Raw genomic sequence first — 23,085 nt, forward strand, 5'->3', positions numbered from 1 at the left:
GTATTTAAATTTCTGCAATTCACTTTTCTCCTCTAAAAGACATAATATATAAATACAGTGGTGCCCCGCAAGACGAAAAGAATCCGTTCTGTGATTCTCTTCGTCTAGCGGTTTTTTCACCTTGTGAAGCAAGCCCATTGACGGATTAGCGGATTAGCGCTATTACCGCTATTAGCGGCTTTTAGCGGCTTATCGGATCAGCTGATAAGCGGCTTAGCGGCTTAGAAAAAGGGGGGAGGGGGGGAAACCGCAGGAACTCGCAAGACATTTTCGTCTTGCGAAGCAAGCCCATAGGAGATTCGTTTTGCGAAGCACCTCCAAAACGGAAAACTCTTTCGTCTAGCGGGGCACCACTGTACTATGGTGATTTTTTAAAATGCATAAAATTAACACTGAAAAACTTTTGCAATAACTGAACCTTGTAAACCTGGGCAGGCCACAGGTCTGGTCTTCCTGTTATATACCTGCTGGGATTGACAAGGCATCTGACCCTCACCTGAATCTCATAGCTCTCCTGATGAGTGCTTTGTTCTGCAGTCACAGTGTGCAAATAAAGGATGAGATTGCCCACCAGATACCAAGCCCTCTACTATTCAAATTAGGCCCCAGTGTTTTTGTTACAATCCCCTTCTCAATTAAGTAATCAATTTTAATCTAGAATTTAAATTCTCAAAACTTTCTTATTTGTTAATTCGAGCAAGTAAACTACTGCTCTCACTTCATTACAAACAGTATTTCTACCTGCAACACACTTGCAATTAACCAACTAGAAGGATTACTGTTAATAGCACCAGTTTTCCTATAACCTGATATTGCTGGATAGTTTTGGTGAACTGAAAAAGCATTTTTAGTTTGCTTTCTGTTGCCACCCTGGAACTTTTCTTTATCAGTGCCACTTTGTTTTGTACTTTTCCTTGCAAATGAAGGAAAACAACTTTTCTGCTTGTATATGTTGATAATATAATTTTGGTTACTGAGGACAAACAAGATTGTACAAAAACAAGATTGGGCACAGGCCTGGCCAGGACATAGGCATCCTGACTGTGACAAAGGTGACCTGCTTGCTTGCTTGATTAACAACTGTTGGAAACTTCAAGGTCCCTGCTCTCCTTTCTTATGGTCTTTGTACTAGATCTGGAGACTCCAACAGAGAGTCAAGAAGTCATGTTAAGAAGGAGGCCAAGTGGGCACCCTATTAAATGACAGGGCAGGAGCTACACAGAGCAGGACCTTTTCACTGGTGGTGCCCATTGTATGCCTCGCTCTTCCCAGACCTGTTCTCTTTTGGCCTGTATTTTGGAGCTTTATAATTTAGGAAGACTTTGGAAGAACTGATTGACAAGTCTCATCAGTCGCTGACATACGAGCTGTTTTTATTTGCTGCTATTCTGGGCTTCTGGTGCACCAGGGTTTACACCAGCATAATAGAGTTGGTCAGGATGCCAGAAGGGATACAATTTACAATCTTTCTCCATTATCTGTACAGCAGGGGGTGTTCAGACAACAGTGCAAAGGCTGAGCTGAAGCGTTCCCTGCTGGTTCCCTGCTTTCAGCAATAGGGGTCGCTGTTTGGTAGTACCCAATTGGTTAGCTGTCAGATTCTAGAGCTCCCTATTGGTGGCTCTTAGGTAATTCACAAAATACAGAGTCCATTCATAAAACACAGCATTCATTCATAAAGCAGTAACATAAATCTCCATTGCTACATATTGTGTGTATATTTCAGCAGTTGAACATACAGGTTTATGGCCATGCTTTAGTGTAGTACTTATGCGACTGTGAATAAAAGGTGGCTGGGCTCATTGTCTTGGTGTTTGGGGGGGGGGGAGAGGTGACAAAACTGATTTCCAATACGGTGGTGCCTCGCAAGATGAAAATAATCCGTTCCGCGAGTCTCTTTGTCTAGCGGTTTTTTCGTCTTGCGAAGCAACCCTATTAGCGGTTTAGCAGATTAGCGCTATTAGCGGTTTAGCGGCTATTAAAGGCTTAGCGGCTAAAAGGCTATTAGCGGCTTAGCAGCTTAGAAAAAGGGGGGAGCGGAAAAAATTGCAAGACTTGCAAGACGTTTTTGTCTTGCGAAGCAAGCCCATAGGGAAATTCGTCTTGCGAAGCACACCGAAAAACAGAAAACCCTTTCGTCTAGCGAGTTTTTCGTCTTGCAAGGCATTCGTCTTGCGGGGCACCACTGTAAGTGCCCCCCTTTATTTCCATAGCAAGTCCTTGAGTCTGTACTCTGAATAGTGACACCAGGGACCTAGAAGGTGCAGGGCTTGTCAGTCCAACCCCTGCACAGTCTCATCAGGGCTGACCTTAAGGCAATTGGAGCAATGTGGCCAAATTGGGCACCGTGTGCCGCTCCTAAGGGCCCCCCCACACCAGGGCAATCTAGATGGATTTTATTTGTATCTATACGATTTTGCAGACTTTGGCTGTGAACTGGGGCCCTCCAAAAAATAAAAATTCAAGTTGTGCCCCATTGCTTCAAATTGGGCCCCGCTGGCTAGCCCTGAGTCTAATAGTTGCTGGGCCTGAGTTGCCCTGCCCTTATATGAGGTTTTGGGTTTACAATTTTGGGAGAGGGGAGACAGCGGCACTGGGGAGAGGGCAGGCTGGTGAGGCCCCTTAGATTTAGAGGCCTGAGTTGCCCTGCCTCCGCATGAAGTCTTGGGTTTGCAATTTTGGGAGAGGGGAGATTGCCTGCTGGGGAGCAGGCGGTCTGGCGAGGCCCCCTAAATTTAGAGGCCCCAGGCTTCAGCCTACTTAGCCTATACATAAATCCAGCACTGTTTGAGGGTCATCTAGTCCAACCCCGTGCAGTGCAGGAATCTCAACTCAAGAATCCTTGACGATTGATCATCCAGCCTCTGTTTAAAAACCTCCAGTGAAAGAGGTTTGCACTCATGTCCTGCTTGCAGGTATCCTACAGGTGTTCACCGAGAGAACAGGATATTGGACTAGATGGGCTTCTGACCTGATTCAGCAGGGCTCTTCCTGTGTTCGTCTAACCTTCTAGATGCCAAGCAGGTGTTCCACCACTGAACTGTGGTTCCTGCCAGTTGCTCTTCCTCCCTCAAAATCAACTCCTCCCTTCAAGCTGCTTTTCTCCCTGCTGGAGAAAAGATGTCAACTAGGGATAAGGAACCTCTGGCCCTCTAGAAGTTGTTGGTCTTTAACTCCCCAGCTGGCATGGCCAATGGTCAGGAATGATGGCAACTGTGGTTCAACAACCACAGCTTCCCCATGTCAGAAACATATTCATATACCATACAAGTAGGTCATCAAAGCTCTGATCCTGGAACAGGAGAAAGAGTCAGCCCAGTAGATCTGTGGCAGTCTTCCTTGGAGAAAAGAGTGACAGAAACCCCCCCTTTTCTCCATGACATTTCCATGTACGCTGTAGCTTCTACAAATGGGAAAATGCTTGTGAGATTCCCATTGGGGCATCTCGCTGGCCACTGTGAGAACATGGTGCTGAACTAGATAGGCCACTGGCCTGATCCAGCAGGGTTTGTCTTATGTTCTTAAGGTGCTAAAATGAGTGGCTGGGGCAACCCAGCCAGATGGGCGGGATATAAATAATAAAATCAATGTGAAGTATTATCACTTGAATCACAACTTTAAGAAACTAGCCACCCTGCTTTAACTTAGTAGACCACTTGCATGATTTTAATATCACATGGCTCAGGTAATTTACAATAAAGCTTGCAAGAGCAGGACGAGGGTGGATATGCTACAGTTGATCAGACATTGCTGTAAAATTGATTGGAAATCATTACAATTGCTAATGATAAAACATATTTCACAGTTGTGCTTTGTAATTGGACATACATACACTATAACTTTGCAGAAGGAGCATCAAAATTATGAAATATATTTCGTGTGTGTGTGTACGCATATACATATATGAACACAAGATGGTTTTTAGATTTATTCAGATGGATGCAAACAAGAAGCAAGTTTATTTTAAAAAGAAATCCTTTTACATATTCTTTTTTTAAAAAAAGAAATTGATCTGTATATGCACACACACAAACATGTGAGAAATACATATGAGTTGGGCACGGTAGAACAAAGATTAGTAGTCTACAGCAGAGACAGAGGAATGGAAGATGGATGTCTTCGATCTCTGCCGGAAGGTGATAATGTCGCACCAGCCATCATGATTTCAGCACACCGTTGGTGGAATTCTCATTCCCAGTCTGCTATCCAATGCACAAAGAGGTACATTCTGGCAGTGTAACAAAAGCCAATGTGGGTGGCAAGGTAGCTGCAAATTTAAGCATGAATGCTCTGGATGTGGGGGCCTGCACCTGATTACCAGATGCTTCAAGCAGATGGCCAGGGAGGAAAGAGAACACGGCTCCTAGTAGCTTCGATAGGGTTACAGAAAGCACCAACTCTTCAGAGATCAGCAATAATCTATCCCTGGCTGTGAATGTTCCAAGGCAGACTACGACTACACAGATAACTTACATGCATCCTGCTGGTTTTTCTTAGCATCTTCAAATGGAAGCAAGAGATGCGCGCGCGCGCACACACACACACACACACACACACACCTAATTTGGGTTGAAAAGCAGTTATATTGTTCAGATAAGTTAGAACACCATTAATCAATGCAGTTATAGGCACGTAAGAGCCTGCGTGATCAGCCGAATGGCCCTTCTAGTTCAGCATCCTGTTCTCACAGTGCCTGCAGTAGGATTTGAGCACAAGAGCACACTCTCCTCCTGTGGTTTCCAGCAGCTGCTCCAGTTAGTCCTTGGATCAAGGAATATTCGCTGGGGTAAAGATGGAGTGCATTTCTAAAGTGTGGGTTGTATTCCAAGTGGAGCTGACCCACCAGACAATCTGGAGCTCATGTTAACATTTTGGTGATTCAAAACTGCTGCCCATTAGGTGAGGAGTGAGGAATAGCATCCGACCAGTGGAATGGGACGCAGGTGGCACTGTGGGTTAAACCACAGAGCCTAGGACTTGCTGATCAGAAGGTCAGTGGTTCGAATCCCTGCCACGGGGTGAGCTCCCGTTGCTCGGTCCCTGCTCTTGCCAACGTAGCAGTTCGAAAACATGTCAAAGTCCAAATAGATAAATAGGTACCGCTCCGGCGGGAAGGTAAATGGCATTTCCGTACGCTGCTCTGGTTCGCCAGAAGCAGCTTAGTCATGCCGGCCACATGACCCAGAAGCTGTGAGATGAGCGCCCCAACCCCAGAGTCGGTCACGACTGGACCTAATGGTCAGGGGTCCCTTTACCTTTACCTTTAGTGGAATGGATCCTCACTTCCTCCACTCCCCGTGGGCCAACTTTGAAAGGTGTGGGAAGCCACTACCTGTCAATCATCTGACGTTACAATGACCCACTGGGTGACCCATTTTCCTTCGCCCATGTGGACCGAAATCAAACTGAGAGTTGAAATCAGACTGACCATCACCAGCAAACTTTGGGCAGAGACCCACATGTTTACCTGCATGGAGGGCAAGTGAGTATGGCTTGGCCAGAACAGTCTCATGGGCCAAATGGAGAAGATTGGTGGGCCTTTATAGCACCCCAGGGGATGATGGTTCTCCACCATTACATCAGGTGATGTGATAAAAAATAATTGTTCTGGACAGCACAACCGTAAGAATGACTCTACCCCAAATTGTCAAAAGGTAATACAAAAAAATAAAACCCCACAAACAATGAAGTTTTATCGGCCATGAGATTGCCTATATTTCTCTAGAATTCTTCTGTGCTTAGATATGATTACTAACTGCAATTCAAGTGATAAAATCAAGATAAATCATAGGGACCTGCAGTGTTAGTCGTATTTAAAGGAGGGGCACACCATGGAGGAATTACAGGAAGAGGTATAAATGGATTTTATAAATTCACCCAAATCAGTGCTGTGAGGACCTGGCTCTCTGAGGCATTTTCATTGGCAAACTTTCTTCATGCAAACATCTATGGACACACATATTTGGACACAAAGCCCTGACTTTTAAAAACCTGCTGAAAGCTTTTCTATTCCGCCAGGCCTTTGCAGGCAATTAAGAATATGTATTTCCACAATGGTTAATTGATGTCTATTTTTAACTTTTTCATTGTTTTGCTGTATGGCTTTATTGCGGTAAACCACTTTGTATTTTTTATGATATAGTGATATACAAATATTTTTATGAATAAAATGTCTGTAACTGAATGGGGAGAGTACTGGATGATAAAGAGGTCACTGGATAAGGCTTTGGAACATCAGAACCTGGCATTCTCAGGCAATTTCTGGGGGTCCAGCATTTTAGAAAGGCCCACTACAACCAAGCAGCTGCCATTGCAAATTTCCCACAATGTCCAGAACACTTGAGGCCACCATTTTAAATTTCCCACTGTGCCCTAGAGCAATGCTACATAGGATACTCCATAGCACTATAAAAAAATTATATGGCGCCTTGGAGCTCCTGACTGTGGATGCCATGGTGTGACAGGTCCCCACAAATGTAGGGCAGGACACACTGGAGGGCATTTTGCTGTGGAGTTAGTTTGGGCAATGCTTTCATTACAGCAGCAATACGTTTCGGCATTACTGTGATCGCATGATTTTTATGTTGTTGTTTAGTCGTTTAGTCGTGTCCGACTCTTCAAGACCCCATGGACCAGAGCACACCAGGCACTCTTGTCTTCCACAGCCTCCCGTAGTTTGGTCAAACTCATGCTGGTAGCTTCAAGAACACTGTCCAACCATCTCATCCTCTGTCGTCCCCTTCTCCTTGTGCCCTCCCTCTTTCCCAACATCAGGGTCTTTTCCAGGGAGTCTTCTCTTCTCATGAGGTGGCCAAAGTATTGGAGCCTCAGCTTCACGATCTGATGATTTTTATAACAATAATAAAAAGGCTTCTTCTGGATCTTTCATTCCATACTTTACTCAAGTTGCATGGAGAAAATAAGGGCTAGAAATTACAGGATCATAGAGTTGGAAGGGACCCAAAGGGTCATCTACATCACCAATCCGAGAGAACCCTACTTCTTACTCTGGGCTTGCCTCTTCTATGGAAGCTAATAATTACAGACACTTGGTACTAATTTTTCCTTCTGCACAAATAATTAAGGAACACCTGTGTTCTCTTTCAACCATTAGGCAAGACACGCTTTAAAGAAATCCATCACATAAAGCCAGATCTTTAAATGGAAATGTGACATATCTCCCCCTGCAAAAAATAAATTAAAAAAAAAATGTTTCGAGGGATCCGTCAAGAAAATGAAGAACCAGATTTAAAAAGGGGAAAAAATATACCACCTGATTCATTCCTAATGTGAGCATGCTTTAAAGCGTCTGGTACCCCTGCAGAACTTTGAAATCTGAACTAACTCTGGAGGTGATTCTTTGCCAGCCTGGGTTTCTCTGCCAGCTCTTTCACAAACGAACAGCTTGTATCTCCATGAAAACCAATGGATGGAACAAATTGTATTAAATTATGTAAAATGATACTAAAAAGCACCATCAAGTAGTTAAGGCAAAATATTTAAAAAATAAGGAGGAAATCTTGTTTAATAAATTCAATGGCGTGTTTTTGTTGTGGTTGAAGCAATGTATATAGACTGATAGAAAAGCACTTTTTATTATTGGATTGCAAAAAAAGAAAGAAAGGAGGATTCTTAACACCATAAGCACGAAAATTTGATTTATCCCTTCATGGGGCAGACCAGCATATTTCTTTCATGAACCTGGCACCTGTGAATTATTTAGCCGTCCTGATACTTTAAGAAATCTCATCTCCATGAATCCAAGCATAACCCTGTGACAGTATCACATTGGCCCTCCCCATCACACCACAGGAGCTGTCAGTGCAGAACCCACATCCAAAAGCCCTCCCATCTCGTATTCCACCAATTTTTTTCCCAAGGCAAGAGGGTTTATAAATAACTGCAATTAGCACCAGTTTGCAATATGATTAAGTACACTGTAGACACATCCTTATGAAATATATTGTTGTGCCTGTTTGGGGATCATTCTGATAATTTCAGCTATGATTTTTAAATTGCTGTTTTTTCCACATCCAGTACAATTAATCATGGAAGAAAACTATGAGTCTTTCTGCATCATGGGTGGCAGAAAAGGCAAGGGTGAGAGCTTTGGATTGCTTTATATTTTTAAATGACACCAAACTGGCAGACAGAGTGAAGTCATAACTCATTGCTTTGTTGAGATAGTGGAAACCACTATGGTGGCCATGATGCTGAATTTTTCCATGCTCTTGAGTAATTCAGCAGCACCCAAAACAAGCGTTAGCTGATGAAACAGTGCAGTAACAATGGGAAGGGCATAAATACAATTAGCTCTTCAAATACTCTGGATAAATTTTTAAGACAGGATAGCACAGTCAAAGCTGGACTTGCAAAAGCACCAAGAAGAAATTAGAGCTAATGAGGGTCTGTCTGTAGTCACATTTTACCATTTTTGAAGTCTGCTAAGAAAATCTCCATGATTTCCCATCGCCTCTCTGCTTTTGATTCCATTCTCCAAATTCTGATGCTAACGTCCCATGATCTTGCCGATGTGGTAACAGCAATAAAGTGGTATTCAAACTTCAGCACATCTCCTTTGCTTTCTGCCTTCATTCTGCTTGGGTTTTTGTTAGAGAGCTTTGCTTGTGAAGCTCAGAATATCAATGGCCCTCATCCACACAGTGTATACATTTTATGAAAGAAATAAAAGAAATTTTGACTTTACTAATGACATCTATTTTCAGAGTGTTCCACTTGGCAATCATCTTGTGGTTTGAGGCAGATGAAAGTTCTAATCTGGAAAAGTCACTATGGGACATTGGCAAATACACAAGGGGTCAGTGATGGGGCTAACCATGCTCTCATCATAAAAACCACCACCATCCTTGTCAGTTCTTGCAAACGTATAGGTAGATAAGCTACCCACAAAAAGCATTCTGCAAGAAAAATACCTGTGGTTGTTTTTGGTTTATGCTATTAAGAGGTGCAGAAGCAATGCTGCCTATTATGCTTCTAAAGAAATGTGCCAATGCTTGATTCACATACCACCAAATTATGACTGACCATTTTTGATGGACAGTTTACATGAGGTCAAAGGCAGCCAGCAGGCTCCATGCCAGGATCACCTTCAAGGTACAAATGGCAGAACTCTTAACAGATCCAAACATTTGAAGACTTCGTTTCACCTGAAGTCATTCTCTGTGAGCATGCGAGGGTGCAATACTCACAGATGACTTTCCAAAGCTTTTTAGACATTTCTGCTTCCTTATAGAGCAGGCAGCCTAAGCTGAAGGAATGCTTTTAGTCCAGGAAATGTGAACTGGGATGCCTTGCCACAGTGATGAAAACTTCTGGACTTGGGAATATCTAGTCCTGAAGCTAAGTAGGATAGTGGGCCTGACAGAAGACCACAGTGGTACCCATGTAAGATGTCTCAAACATTCTCAAAGAAATATGAGATATAATGCAATCACTGAATGTAAAGAGGCAAGCTATACAGCTGTGTGCCACTTGCCATGTAAATCCCCTATATTCAGAGAGTATGCCCAGGATCCAAACAAGGTATGCCTAGCCTTTTTTTAAAAAAGTGTAGTACATTCAGCCAGAGATATGACTGCAGCTTTATTAATTGTTTGATTTCCATTCCTCCTTTCAATACAGAAGGATTCCCCAAGGCAGCATATGTCAAATAATGAAATATAACCTCATCAGGACTATTTTTACACCTATGGTCACAAAGCAATTCCCCTGGTCTAGAAGACCCACATACACCCCCAAATTCAGTTCTCATTAGATAGAATAAAAGAATCAGAGAAGTACAGAGTTGGGAGGGAACCCCAAGGGTCATCTAGTCCAACCCCCTGCAATGCAGGAATCACAGCTAAAGAACCCCTGGTAGATGGCCATCCAGCATCTGTTTAAAAATCTTCAGTGAAGGAGAGTCCAGCACCAAGTTAGCCCAAGTTAGTCAATTCCACTTTTGAACAGCTCTTACTGCCAGAGAGCTGTTCTTTCTCATGTTTGCTGATCCATCAACTTTCATCCTCTCTCTCCCCTGCCCCACATTGCTGGCAATGGGGTGGTCTGTTGTGAGGCTGCACACTTCTTAGTCCTCCTCAACACACAGAGGACTGCATGCTTTTTCACTGCTCAAGGGCAAGGTGGAAGAACCAGGTGCTTCTGAAGAGACAAGCCCACTGTTCTGTTGTAAATGTGGCTTTCCTCTTTGGCACTGCCTATAGTTGTAAGGCAAATGGTATAAATGAGTATCTAGTTCCACATGTGATTCTGTCCTGTGTGAGCACACATGCTTTCTGGGGCCATATCCAATGGATGCAAAGGCGCTCGCTATGTTTAATAGCTCCAGACCAACAGGGAAGTGGCAGCTACAATACCCACACATGTGCAGCATAGCAATCCCACACCGGGACTAGGCAGGAATCAATGCAGCAAGCACAGGTGAAGTCTGGTTGTCTTCTTCCACTAGTAATTGAACTTTGCAGCATAATAATTTACTAGGTTGCTGGGTGCTAGGTGTTGATGGGCAATGTGATGGACCCATGCAAGGACACACTTCCCTTTCTCTCTGTATGTTTTGTTGTTGTTGTTGTTTAGTCATTTAGTAGTGTCTGACTCTTCTAGACCCCATGGACCAGAGCACGCCAGGCACTCCTGTCTTCCTCTGCCTCCCGTAGTTTGGCCAAACTCATGCTGGTAGCTTCGAGAACACTGTCCAACCATCTCGTCCTCTGTCGTCTCCTTCTCCTTGTTGCCCTCCATCTTTCCCAACATCAGGGTCTTTTCCAGGGAGTCTTCTCTTCTCATGAGGTGGCCAAAGTATTGGAGCCTCAGCTTCACAATCTGTCCTTCTAGTGAGCACTCAGGGCTGATTTCCTTAAGAATGGATAGGTTGGATCTTCTTGCAGTCCATGGGAGTCTCAAGAGTCTCCTCCAGCACCATAATTCAAAAGCATCAATTCTTCGGCAATCAGCCTTCCTTGTGGTCCAGCTCTCACTTCCATACATCACTACTGGGAAAACCATGGCTTTAACTATATGGACCTTTGTTGGCAAGGTGATGTCTCTGCTTTTTTTCTTATATATTACTGAAGCCCAAACCAAGTGTGGCTCCCATGTCTTTTTTGAGGGTAAAAAGCAGGCCACAGAAGCCAGGAAAGGATCTTGACGTGACTGAAAGCACTTGGTAGAAAAGTAACCATCCTGCCAACACCTCCATGCCATTTTCTCCATTTAAATCTCTCCACCTGAAACTGCTTAAAAGGCAGCTACAACACCTGTCTGTCTCTCTCCGCCACCCCCACCCCCTGTATCTAATAGCAACTTAGGCTGCCCAGGAGCAATTTCAATTAAGAAGATGGCATAAGGGGAAAGAGTTACAAGGTGCTGCCACAATGCTGTGGCCCAGATCCAACAACCCTCACAACCCACGCCTGCTTTTAATCAAATAAAGAGATGCTGGAAGAGCCAATAACATAGTCCCAAATCACATCTACTTGGGCCGAGTACACACTAGTCTGTTTTCAGCACACAAAGAATGCAGCGTTTCTTACCCTGGAATCGTTCACGCTCGTCCTCAACATGCTGCCTCCAATCTAGATTGAGTCTATATCCTGGTGTCCCCAAATGTGGGTGTGGTTAATTGAGGCACATTCGAATCCCCCTCCTTTGATGGGGTCACCTGTTCCTTTTCCTGCCTGCACATCCCCCCAGGTGAATGGAGAAGGAAGTGGTGTACGCCGACCCACAACACCACTGGGCAGGTGTGAATACAACCCCTCATTTCTGCGACTGCCTGCATCCGTTTTCATATTTTCTTTTTCTTTTTCAAATGGGCACACTGCAGGGTAACGCAGAATCAGTCTGCAACAAGCATTTATTTCCAGAGTGAAGCCAGTTTCTCGATAAGTGTTTTTCAGAGGCAAAGACCATGCAATAGATCTAGACTGACAAGTTTGCCTTACCCCACATGTTCCTACTCAACTGCTTTGGTTGGCAAAATGGGCACCACAGGTGCCACATGATACCCATTCTGCATTTGTAAGAAATTGGTCGTTTAGTTTGGCAGCACCTGCCCTTTGGAACTCCCTGCCTATTGAAATCAAGCAAGCACCTTCAGTTTACTTTTTTCAGTGCCTGCTAAAAACATTATTGTTTAGACAAGCCTACCCAGATGCTTAGGAAGTTGAGGTGATTTTAATCTGTTTTAGCAATTTAAGTTTTGTATGTTGTAAAGTATGGTTGTGATTTTTTTATTGATTTTACGGTTTTACCTGTTCACTATTTTTCTCTCTTGAGGGTTGTTGTTGTTGTTGTTGTTGTTTACAATCAAGCAGTGTATAAATTATATGACACTGCATAGGGGAATTCATAGGGGATTGCAAAACCGTGAGTACTGAATCTCCACTAATTCCAAATGTTGTGTGCACACAGCCTTTGGAAACTTGTGGATGGCAATGTGAAAAATTACCACATGCCCCAGAGTGCATTCACAAATGGACACACAAAATGATTCTATAATTCTGTGAAATGCATGCAAGTTGGCGCAATGATGTCTGTCTTACACACAGATCTTTGCAGTGTCCTTTGGGGTGGGCCTAATTCTTTTCCCTGCTTAGATCCAAACAGTTTACATGTCAAGACAAACATAGCCTAGCAGTAGCCAAATAAACAAGTTGATTATTTAAGCTATATTCAGAGGCGGGGGGAGGCAGGAGGGAAGGAAGAAAGCTTTATATAACTGTGGTAGGCAGTGTAAGAACATGGGAGAGGGCAGCTTTCTTCTCTCGCTTTCTCTCTGTGTCTTAAAAAAAAGGAGGGGGAAGAGAAAGAAAACAGGAAGAAAATAAAATAATGCAACATGTTGACTTTTTGTCCTTGTAAAAGTTACCATATGCTTTGGAATTCAGTATTGTGCCACATCCATTCAGAGAAATGAGACTCTAAATACAAGGGATTTCTTTTCTGAGGGCTGTATTTATTAAAGGCACCTTGGAAGAAGCAGAATACAAGTGGAAGACCAGTAAAAAACCTTTTGGGGGGAGGAGAAGGGAAAAAAGAGGAAGGCAAAGCTAAATATATTTTCCATTCCTTTAACCTCTGTCTCCACCCTCACCTCTCACACTCACACATTTCCAAGCATGAAACCAGAATTATGCTCAATTCCTCCCACTTCAGCTCTAAAACCTTAGGGTTGTGTGTGTTGAGCTTAGGATGTAGCAACCAACTTCCATCCCTTAAATTTGTCATGCATGCGAGTATAAGAGTCTTGCAGAATTAGACCATCTATTCCAGCCTCCTCTTTCCCAGAATGGCCAATCAGATGCCTCCCCTGCTGTAGCCCGGCAACTAGCATTGATTGCCAGACCCCCATCTTAAGATGGATATTCCACTTGGCCATTCTAACTAAGAGCCCCTGGTAGACCTTCCCTCCATGAATGCGTAAATGTTTGAAATGTCCAAAGCCACCAACCAGCCTCCTCCTGGCTTTGAGCCACACACTTAGCAGGTTCCAGTACTCAAGGGGTCCACAGCTTTGTTCCTGGCTGGCAGATCAGAGTAGCCTGATTTACTGCTTGGCATATAATAATAGGCCTTCTGGAAGATGACATCATTATGTTTATTAGTTATACTGGCCCTCACTTTGAGTTGAGCTCTTGCCTTCTTGCTCCTTATTAAGGCTTTGTCTGGCTTTCTCTAGGCAGGATCCTGAGCTTCTTAACTCTACTTGAAGGAGGGCACTAGACCTCCACCATAGAGGATTAGGCATTGTTATCCAAAATATAGGGCTAATTCCTTCTGTTTTGTGACTTCTTTTCTTCCAATAATTATTCTACCTGATTTGTCTAATACTCCATGGAAGTTGGATTCCTTGGAATGCTATGCTCTCCCCAAATGACCTTTTTTTAAAAAAAACCCTTTCCTTTCCCAAATTAAAATAGACTAGAAAATGTTGCCCTTGTTCTGAAAACAAAGAAGAAGAAGAGTTTGGATTTGATATCTCGCCTTTCACTCCCTTTAAGGAGTCTCAAAGCGGCTAACATTCTCCTTTCCCTTCCTCCCCCACAACAAACACTCTGTGAGGTGAGTGGGGCTGAGAGACTTCAAAGAGGTGTGACTGGCCCAAGGTCACCCAGCAGCTGCAGGTGGAGGAGCGGAGACGTGAACCTGGTTCCCCAGATTACGAGACTACTGCTCTTAATCACTACACCACACTGGCACACAAAGTTATAGAACTACTGTTTTAAAGACAATAGGAAGCCAGAATCTTGACATGTACCTCTTGCTTACCAAAGGATTTGCAGAACATATGAAACTGCATTCTGATCCTTGGGCCATCTAGCCCAGCACTGTTTGCCATAACACATCAAAATGCTAGGGGCAGGGAGCAACAGGGAGAAGGAGCAGGGGCAGCAGGGGCAGTGCCATGCCTTGCCTCTCCTCCGCTGGGCTCTGGCGCACTGAGTTCCAGTGGTAGGCAAAACCAGGGGTAAAAAGTAGACAGAGCAATGAATTGAATTTTAACCTTGTCCAGTAGACAAGTTTCTACACACACACACACCTGCCCTTCACCCATATATGAAAGAAGCATTATTGGAATTCAAGGACACATTCCAACCAGACAAAAACATGCAAGGAGGGTGGGAAACGAGTAGTGAGGATGAGGTTTGGGGAGATTCTGATGGGCCAAAGGTTCCAGTGCCCCTGAACTTGGAAGTATTTATTATATTTCAGAAGAGAGGTGTCTTTTCCAGCCCTGCCTGGATATGCTGTTAATTGAAACTGGGCTCTTCTGCTATTAAGAGAAGAGAAGAGAAGAGAAGAGAAGAGAGTAAGTTTGTGTGTGTGTGTGTGTGTGTGTGTGTGAGAGAGAGAGAGAGAGAGAGAGAGAGAGAGAGAGAGAGAGAGAGAGAGAGAGATGGAGAGAGAGAGAAGAGAAATTCAGAAAAGTGGCTTACAACACAACAAGGGCTGTTTTGTTTCCTCTTCCCTGCAATATTTGGTTGCAGAAATTAAAGGTTCTGCCTCACAAAGGCCTGTCCTGCATTTTTTTAAAAATATGAATATTACTTAAGCAATAGTACTACAAAGCAAGCATCCAGGTGGTACACAATCCCCCCGCCAAAAAATAAATCTGACTCTCACTCAGGAAACTGGGTTTGCATATTATATATGATTCAAAAAGAATAATTAAAGCCCTACATGGACACACATTTGCCTGAGGGCAGACCTTTTATGTTGTTCTGCAGTCTGTATGTCACTCAAAAGATACGCAACCGAGAAATGATGTTGAACTAAAATAAGGCAAGGACGCCTTGACTAAAAAAAATTATACCCTGTCCAATTTGCTGACACCCCTTTAGACGCCTCCCTGTGACAGCTGGATGTGCAATGGTTGTTTGGCATGTAGGTGACATTCAGGCTAGTGCAAAGCCATGTGCTGCAATCATATAGCGAATTGGGAGAAATGCTACTTTGGGGGGAGAAGGGGAAGGGTACAGAAATGTTTTTTTTAAAGCCCTTTGCATTCTTCAGTGGAATCTCCCCAACTCTCTCCTTTGAGATACACGTAAGGGGAAATTTCTATGATTCTGGAAATATTTTCTTCTGCTTCTTCTTCTGCTTCTTTAAAGCCCTAAATGGCCTCGGCCCAGTATACCTGAAGGAGCATCTCTTCCCCCATCATTCAGCCTGGACACTGAGGTCCTCGTCCAAGGCTCTTCTGCTGGTTCCCTCAATGTGAGAAGTGAGATTACAGAAAACCAGGCAGAGGGCCTTCTCAGTAGTGGCACCCTCCATGTGGAACACCTTCCCTTCAGATGTCAGAGAAATAAACAACTATCTGACTTTTAGAAGACATCTGAAGGCAGCCCTGTATTGAAAAGTTTTTAATGTTTGCTGTTTTAGTATGTTCTGTGAGCCATCCAGAGTGGCTGGGGAAACCCAGCCAGGTGGATGGGGTATAAATAATCTTCTTCTTCTTCTTCTTCTTCTTCTTCTTCTTCTTCTTCTTCTTCTTCTAGAATCTGATGCTGATTCTGTGGCATTTGAAATTCCTGAATTACACCAGACTAGAATAGGACTGCAAATAGATACAAATGCCACTGTTAACAAGGCACAGCCGGTTTGCTGCAGAAACTACCAGTGGATGAACCATTACTGCTGTAAATTTGAATATGAAGCAGTGATGATCAGGTGATAAATTGCTGCTGGTGTTAGCATATTGCTGTTTCCCATGAGGTGTTTGAAAGAGACAGTGGGGACCATTCTGGTGTAGGCAGGACTGTCTCCAGGTTGGAAGGGACCCCAGCCAGCTTTTACGACTTCCTTCTTCTCCAAGGCTTTTAATGAACTGTGTTTTTGCTATTTGTGCAAATTTTTGGGTTGTTTTTATTGACTTATCTCCTACTTCTGTCTTTTGTTTCAAGTTGAATTTGTTTTACTGACATATCATACTGCTGTGAGGCACTTCAGATCCATTTTGATTGGAAATGTGATATGGGAAAATGTTGTCAGGCCCCATCTGCATTTTGCACTTAAAGCAGTACCTTACCATTTAAGACAGCCAAAGTATCCTGGGAAGTGTAGTTTGTTAAATGTGCTGAGAGTTTTTAGGAGACCCCCTATTCCCCTCACCGAGCTACAATTCCCAGAGTGGTTTAGCAATCAATCCCTCTTCCCAAAGAACACTGAGTACTTTAGCTCTGTGAAGAGTATAGGGGTCTCCTTACAGTTCTCAGCATTCTTAACCAACTACAGTTCCCAGGATACTCTGCTTTAAATGAGTAGTGTGAAGGAGGTCACAATTGTGGCAACCACTCTCAAGAATGCCTTGCCTCGGGAGATTTGTACAACCCCATCTCTGGTGATATTTCAACACTTCCTGAAAACTTTGTTGTGGGGCAATGGAGGGGGATGCATGTTAGTTTAACTTCGTTGATTCCCCTCTTTAGATTGCATGGTTTTGTTTATATTTTATCTGCCATTTTTAAGTTTGTTTTGGATGCTTTTTAAAAAAAATTATAAGGTTTTTTTAGATACCTTGAGTGGTGCAGTCTTCAATTAAACACTTGGAATAGAAAATATTTTTAACAAATAAAAATCCAGCAAGATTTGCAAGGGCCACCTGAAGGCCAGAGAAAGCAGAGTGATATTCCCTTGGCCCTATATACTCCTATAACATGAGGGTGGGGGACTTGTGTCCCTCCAGATGTTGGTAGTTGCCAATTTTATTTATTTCCTGCATTTCTATCCCACCTTTTTCTCCAAGGATCTCAAGGTGGTATACATGGTTCTCCCCCTCCTCATTTAATCTCCACAACAACCCTTTTAGGCTGAGAGTGAGTGCCTGGCCCCATGTCACTTCATGACCGAGTAAGGGATTTGAACCCTGGTCTCAAAGGTCCTAATCTGATACTGACTCTCAGTCCACCTTGCTAATAGTCAGTGGGGATGGGAATTGTAGTTCAACAGCATCTGGAGAGCCAAAGGTTCTTCATCCCCATGAGAGCCAGCGTGGTGTAGTGGTTAAGAGCGGTAGACTCGTAATCTGGGGAACCGGGTTCGCGTCTCCGCTCCTCCACATGCAGCTGCTGGGTGACCTTGGGCTAGTCACACTTCTTTGAAGTCTCTCAGCCCCACTCACCTCACAGAGTGTTTGTTGTGGGGGAGGAAGGAAAAAGAGAATGTTAGCCGCTTTGAGACTCCTTAGGGTAGTGATAAAGCGGGATATCAAATCCAAACTCTTCTTCTTCATCATCCCTGATATACAGTATAACCATCTGAGTTAAGGCTGCTGCTTTGGTCTACAGCAGCTTGCTGAGGTTCTTTTGCTGTCTCTTCTCAAATCTTGCCACTCAATATAACTCTGGCTTACTCAGCAGGATCTGAATCCAGCAGTATTTCTAAAGCAAATAAATAAAAAGTAGTGTCATGTTTGAAGAAGGAAAGACATTCCTAAAATGACTGCTTGGGCAGACAGAAGAATGTGCTGCCCCGTCAGCCTCCATCCCCTCCTCATGCCTGACATCGCCATTTCAGTAAACTGTGATCTATTCCAGATCAAAACCCTCGATCATCCATTCGAAGGGCTTTTCCTAATTTGACAAAAAGGGTGTAATCAATATATTTATCTTCCTATTTGCTTTGGAATAAGATTTCCTGTGAAGCATTTGATAGATGACTCTTGGTAATGAAAGAATAATATGCCTGACCTCCCTATTACACATGGAGATGTTTAAGTGTTAAACATCAATGCGTAATGGTGTGTTAACAGGAGACAATTCCAGGGGTACCGCTTAACTGGCAGATGAGGATAAGAGGTCACCATGTACTTCGGGGCTTCCCAAACTTCTGACAGCTGAGTCATAGGGTTTTTCCTCTTCCCTAAATTAAAACAGAAGGTGCACACCTCACTCTTGGCTGAATTCCTACTTCACCTTTCCATGTCAAACTGTCCAAGAAAGCATTCATAAAAGCATCAGTATCCTGTACCAAGACTATAGTTTGTAGTCGATGCCAAAGCTGAAGCAGGAACAGGAGTTTGAGCAGAAAGTTGTGAGTTCAAGTTGAGGAACAGGACCGTGGACAGCTCCGCATAGAGGCAGGGGATATCTGACTAGATGCCACCACACACATACAGAACAAGCTCTGACAACAGTTTGGAGCTCACTGCAGTCTAGTCAGGGTGGCTGGCTCCTCCTCCCCCATCACCACCTCAATGGGGAAACGGCCTGTGTTTTAAAGGGGACTTTCCCAGTTTTGCAGGTATGGATTCCAGGAGTGTTGGAGTGATGTTTTGGTTCTACTGCTATTCAGAAATGGACTCACTGGAATCAGGAAAAAGAGAGCAGAGAATTCTCCCCAGGCCGTGGAAAAGGTGACAGAGCTGGTTCTCGTGGCTATCATAGCACAGTTGAGGGACAGTTCTTCCTCCAACCTGCCTCTTCCTTGAGTCTTCTGCCTCATTTCCAGATTGGGTGTAATAGTATTAATTACCTAGGTCCAGAAGAGAGCACTGTTGAAGATGAGTCACTGTTCTGAATATGCTCCAAGACACGCCACAGCAGTAGGGAAACACTTTAGGTATCTTAGGGCAATGGTAACTACAGCACCCAAAGAATTTGGGAGAAAGACATGCAGGGATTGAGCTGAGTGTGGGAAATGGCATCATTGATCCATTGCATATGTGTGTGGGACATGATGTAAAGAGGCATATCCAATTTTCTTGTTAACTAAAGATAACTCTGACTCTGACTGCAACTCAGTCAGATCCAGAATGTAAAAACATGACTGACATGCAGTCTTCACCCTTTCTAAGAACTACCAAGTGATTCACTGCCACTGTATGTCTAAGTTTCCAACTACGTCTTACTCAGAGTAGGCCCATTGAAATGAATGCACTCTCAATAGGACTAACGTTGGATGCCACCTTTAATCTTCATTGAAAATCAGTGGGGACAAGTGTTGTAAACATGTTGTAGATTTGTGGCTTATAATGGTGCTGATAATCTACCCTTATGGTTTTTTTTATGTAGTACATCGTAAGAGACAAGGGTGACAGCTTCTATGCAAGACAATGAGTGCAGCAGACATGGATAGCATTAAAGATATCATAACTCTCCCAAAATTATGCAACTTACATTTTTATGATGCTTGAATATGCATTTTCTCAATAGGATAGTGAGCTTGAGTATATTTCTTAAAAGGTCTTGAAAGGGACAAGACCTCCACTGTACTGGCAGTCTTCAGAGAGACTAGATCTGAAATCCATGAAATGTTACAAGGCCAAGAGGTGAGTGAATCCATACACTGTGAGAAGGACTGTTATGAACTGCCAAAAGTGTCTCCTAGTCCTTACCTTATATGTATGTAACTATATAACTATATATATGGTTATAGTTATATATAGTCATATAGGTATACATGGTAAAATGCCACCACCGTAGCATTCCATTGGAATTATTGGCATGGGTATGACATAGATGATAACCAATCAAAAAAGCAATTCCCTAAACATTGTTATTAAACAGTGGGGTAATTGCTTTAAGTACTAGAGGAATGTCAGGGTCGTGTAGAAACTGTGTTGGTGTCATCCTTTCTGATCTGACACTCTGCGGATCAATGACACTGGACATATTTATTCTGAAATGTGAGCTGTGTCACCAATCTAGAAATTAATCCGTCCCTGCACAGATTGCCCCACATTTATAAAGAAATAATTTCAGAATTCATTCCATTCACTAAGTATGCTGAAATGCGACCGTCAAAGCTCTTTACACATAAAAGTATGGAAGTAATTAGGGATTATGTGGTAAGTGTACAAACATAGTTTATATTACTGGGTATTAGAAAGGACCCCTTTTATTGCTGCCTTTGTCAATTTGACAGAGCAAAGGGTTTTAATGTACTGTAATAAGAAATGTAAGAGGGGGCAAAGGACAGCCGGGATGTGATGCCTGAGCAGCCCGGAGGTCTCCTTACTCCTCCGCAGTCTTGTGCTCTATGCTTATTCTCTGGTCATATACATTTTAACTGAGTTAATAGCAATCCAACGAGGGAAACACTCCTTCAGATGTCTGCTGTCAAATTGTCAGCAGAGTTCAAAGCAAGGCCAAAACTAGGGCAGATCTGTATGCTATGATCATATTTAAAAGACAGCACGGTCTATGGTGAATATTAAAGATGCACTTGTACAATAAAATGAGTTGCAAATGGCTTCTTAAGATTTTTTCAGACAGTGCGACTCAAAACTAAGCAAAACCTGGGTGTGTGGCTTTGAACCCATACTAAAATATGCAGTGCCCATCCCCAATGTGGTCGAGTTAGCATGGTCCAATGGAAGGAGAAGTATACCCAACATTATCTGTCTACTAGTGCAATTGCACTAGCAGATGGATGGATTTTAATGTTGCACGACAGGGAATTAAATGCAATAATTCTACTACACTAAACTTGTTGCACCATGATTGATCAATCTATTGCACAGCAAAGTTACTAGCAACCTGCTTATGACTTCCTTTGTGCAACCATGTTCCAATGATGCAAAAAGCATTTCAGCAGCAGAGGAAGTTCACGGCTAAGTGACTTTAACGTAGAGCTACATTGGATACAATCCAGAAAGCATTGCAAGGGATGCCTGGTTATAGGTAGGGTTAAGCTACAGGCACACTGTATAGTTTGAGGGTCTCTAAGCATGCCCCACAAATTGCCATTGTGGTTTCCCACACATACACACAAGCACTGCAGCACTGCTGCTGACCATCTTGCTTGTGCATCTTGGGATAAATTTGCACTAAGATGCAGATGAATTTTCATGAGGATTAAAAAAAAACATGCCTGCAATTTAATGTAGAAATGCGCAGAGCTGAAATTAAGTTTGGGAAAATGGGAAACTGACACATACCTAAACTGACAGATTTCCCCATTCTTAACTGTAGATTACTGCAGAAACAGGATGGAACAAATTTTTGTAAGCATAGACCTGCAAAAGTAACACTGAATAGAAATGTGCTGATTCAACCATTCCTAGTGGGAAGGGGTTCTTTCAGTTGGGTTTGGAGATACGAACATAGCTGTCAACTTACAGATTTGAAAATAAGGGACCAGCAGCCTCAAAAATAAGGGATCAGCAGCCAAAATAAGGGATTTTAGTCAACCAGCAACCAAACGAAGCCTCAAGTGGTGGTTCCCATAGCGCAGCAACCCGGCAAAGGGGATGCAGCAAGGAAAACCACCGTCACCTCTCTGCTGGGAAGTGCTGAGCAAGGGCCCCAGGCAACGCAACCGATTTGATCGGCACAAGGCATGCAAGCTCCACCCCCCAGGCGTTCTTAAACTCCTTATTGGGTGAGCAACACAGCCAAGCAACACAGTTGGAGCCTCCCTCCTCCCTGGCCAGCAGGGAGGGAGAGAGAGGAGCTGCTTCCTTTGAAACCCGGGAAATTTAAGGGACATCATCGATAAGGGACAGCAGCGGGACACAGCTTTGGGATAAGGGACTGTCCCGCCAAGTAAGGGACGCTTGACAGCTATGGATACGAATCCCCAAATAAAAGTCTACAGACTTTTTTTAAAGTGAGAGACACAAATACAAATACTAGTCCCTGGGCACAGACCAAGTATTGACAGAAAGGGCAAAGAGGGAAGGAAACAGTTTCTGAAAGCAGTTGCAGAGTGGGAAAAATAACTGAAGCATTAGAGATGTGAGCAAATGGTGGGAATTAGAATGTGCCACAGTTAATGTGCTGCTGACTTATCCCTGAAATATGCAGGATACAATAAAATGTTTCATGTTCAATTAAGCCCTTCTCCCGCCTACTTGAAATGGTTACTGCCATTCGTTGGCTCTGGCTTTTGTGATACTGGTTGAAAGTACAGTCATGTCAGAAATGGTTGAAAGGAAAATACCACATCTCCTTGGGATAACCGTTCAATGCCTTACTTAAATACACATTTTGTGGTGGAGGAAAACATTTCCTGCAACAACATCTGTACTGCTGTGCAGATGTTATTTTTCCAGGGATAACACTACTCAAAAAGGCGGTTGCATTTAGTAGGCAAGGTGTGCTGAATTGAGCCTTTGAAATTTGACCTCTACCCTATCCTATAAAAAAGCATTATTCAGAATGGTGGTTTGCAAAACCCACTAACAAAGATAATAAGACAATAAAATAAAAATTAAAAAGGTAAAGGTAAATGGACCCCTGACCATTAGGTCCAGTCGTGGCTGACTCTGGGGTTGCGGTGCTCATCTCGCTTTATTGGCCGAGGGAGCCGGCGTACAGCTTCCGGGTCATGTGGCCAGCATGACTAAGCCGCTTCTGGCGAACCAGAGCAGTGCACGGAAACGCCATTTACCTTCCTGCCGGAGTGGTACCTATTTATCTACTTGCACTTTGACACGCTTTTGAACTGCTAGGTTGGCAGGAGCAGGGACTGAGCAATGGAAGCTCACCCCATCACAGGGATTCAAACCACTGACCTTCTGATCGGCAAGTCCTAGGCTCTGTGGTTCCCCAGGGTAATCCCACCCCTCCCAGAGGGCAGAACCACCCACTTTGGGAACCACCATTTTAGGCCCTCAAT

The 23,085-nt window shown here is 43.5% G+C and overlaps 1 protein-coding gene and 1 long non-coding RNA gene across 6 annotated transcripts in view; both read right to left on the minus strand.

Moving 5' to 3' along the window:
* The window catches only part of ZNF536 (zinc finger protein 536), a 450,709-nt gene that overhangs the window by 91,538 nt on the left and 336,086 nt on the right, over positions 1-23,085 (minus strand). The window lies entirely within an intron of this gene.
* On the minus strand, positions 13,910-14,306 carry LOC310712968. The gene is made up of 2 exons (XR_014529051.1): positions 14,215-14,306; positions 13,910-13,962 (listed from the first exon to the last, which is right to left on the minus strand). It is a non-coding gene; the product is annotated as an uncharacterized lncRNA (long non-coding RNA).

The sequence above is a fragment of the Podarcis liolepis genome (genome assembly GCF_965112155.1).
Source record: "Podarcis liolepis genome assembly, chromosome: 7".
Classification (NCBI taxonomy): Eukaryota; Metazoa; Chordata; class Lepidosauria; order Squamata; family Lacertidae; genus Podarcis; species Podarcis liolepis.